Raw genomic sequence first — 2220 nt, forward strand, 5'->3', positions numbered from 1 at the left:
CCCCGCCTCATTTAAATTCAAATTCTTCCTGTTTTAAAGTCTGGAACCTGAATTACATCTGCGAAGTCCTTTTGCTTGAAACATAACATTTTCACAGCTTCCAGGAATTAGTACACAGACATTTTTTTGCAGGGTAATTCTGCTATAATGTACTTATATCACTGCACAGCAATGTCATTATCTTTCCAGTTTGTGATAATCTGCTTCCTCGTAAGCCACTGCCAGATGGCTTTGTCAATTCTGCACATTTTATTTTAAGTTACTGTATTGAATTTCCTTCTTATAAGATCATATCACTTCTGAAAACCAATTTTTGTTTGAGTAAGTTAAGTGATACTATATGTTGTTATATGCCGTTGAGTTGGACCCAACTCATAGCGACCCTCCTTGGGTTTCCGAGGCAGTACCACTATGGAAGTAGATTGCCCCATCTTCGTTCTGAGGAGTGGCTGGTGGGTTTGAACCACCAGCCTCCTGGTTAGCAGTCAAGTGCCTTAGCCACTATGATACCAGAGCTTCTGTGATACTATACAGTGATGTAATAATTCCAAAACCTCACTTGTTAAAAAGCAAAAATGCACCAGGGTATAAAGCTTCTTCTATCTCCTGAAACCATCATCTGTGATGCAGAATTCTTGTTTGTTAGGAAGGGAATATGGAGTGCAGCCCCAGGAATTTATGGGCCAGATCTGGAAAAAGGGAGGATCTTCATTGCTCACTTGATTAAATCTCGGGATATAATCTCAGCAAACTGCAAAGTGCTGAGAAAGATTATCTCATTGAGTGTCCCAGAGAAAAATTAAGAAGATTGTCTTAAAATTTTTCACTGTCTTCTCTACAAAAATTGAAACCACATAGGTAAGAACAGATATCTAGGAGAGAAACAACCATCAGAATAATTTTAAAATAGTGAGGAGAGAAGAAAACACCAATGGTAAAATCCATGAAAATTTATTCTCAATTATCTTACTATTTCTTTTGCTTATATATGTAAAATTTGTAGCAACTAATTATTGGAAAATGATCCTTGTTTTGCTTTTTATTGATGCAAAAAGTTTCCCCTCCCCCATTTCCTCACTATGGATATGCTCTTAGAAGACAAGAGATGAAGACTGATTTACCCATTAGCTCAAGGCCTAATACACAGTAAATATTGCCAATAATAGAGCATTATTCACTCTATTCTTTGTCTTTCTGTTTCTCAGTAAGAGTCAAGAAAAGCTGGTAAACAGAGACAACATTAGGATTGAACTCCTATCTCAACTGGCCCTTTATGCAGAGACAATTTAGAGACTGGCTGTAGAGACACTACATGCAACTGACTTAGTTCAAAGCAAGGGCTCAGGAGGGGCTCAGAGGTGCTACAAAGTGTGCATCAGATGAAGAACCTAGCAGGAAGCTCTTTCTCACTGATGTGGCTGTGTTGTCCTCATGACCATCTCTATACAGAAATATGGTTTGCTTATATTTACATCCATACACTCTCACATAAATATGAAATTGGTTCAGTTTCTATGGGTTATTGAAGTCTGGCCATTCCCTATTTAAAGCAAACAACTTAGACAGAGTCTAAATTAAAACACAGGATATGCTAACATTTTTTTAAAACATTGCACAGAAATGTATTCATTTGTTAGATTTTTTTTTTTTTAATCTGTTGTTGTTATGTGCCATCAGGTCACGCCCAACTCTTTGGGTTTCCAAGGCAATATTACTATGGAAGTAAATTGCCCAACCTTCCTTCTGAGGAGCAGCTGTTGGGTTTGAACATCAGCCTTCTGGTTAGCAGTCAAGTGCCTTAAGCACTATGCTGCCAGAGCTCCTTTTCATTATCTAGTGCTGCTCTAATAGAAAATACCACAAATGGATGGTTTTAACAAACAGGGATTTATTCTCTTACAGTTTAGAAGCCTAGAAGTCTAAGTACAAAGTGCTTTCTCTAGGGGCTGGGTGAAAGCCCTTTGACCTTGTGTTTCAGCTCTGCCTCTTGCCTCCAGCACACTGAAGCTGGTTGCGCTGCTGGCTGCTGAGGCTGACAAACCCAAGGTTGACAAGAAAAATGGCACAATACCAAAATTATCAAGCAACATGACAGACCATTAATTCAAGTCCAGAAACAGTCTCAAGATTACCAGACATCCTGATAATCTCTGTTTACATTCTGGTAAACTGCAGAAAATTTGAACCTGACATACTTGCTATTCTTGCTTAATGTTGTGA

This window comes from Orycteropus afer, unplaced genomic scaffold (genome assembly GCF_000298275.1).
Source record: "Orycteropus afer afer isolate SDZICR_OR568_19922 unplaced genomic scaffold, OryAfe1.0 scaffold00333, whole genome shotgun sequence".
Classification (NCBI taxonomy): domain Eukaryota; kingdom Metazoa; phylum Chordata; class Mammalia; order Tubulidentata; family Orycteropodidae; genus Orycteropus; species Orycteropus afer.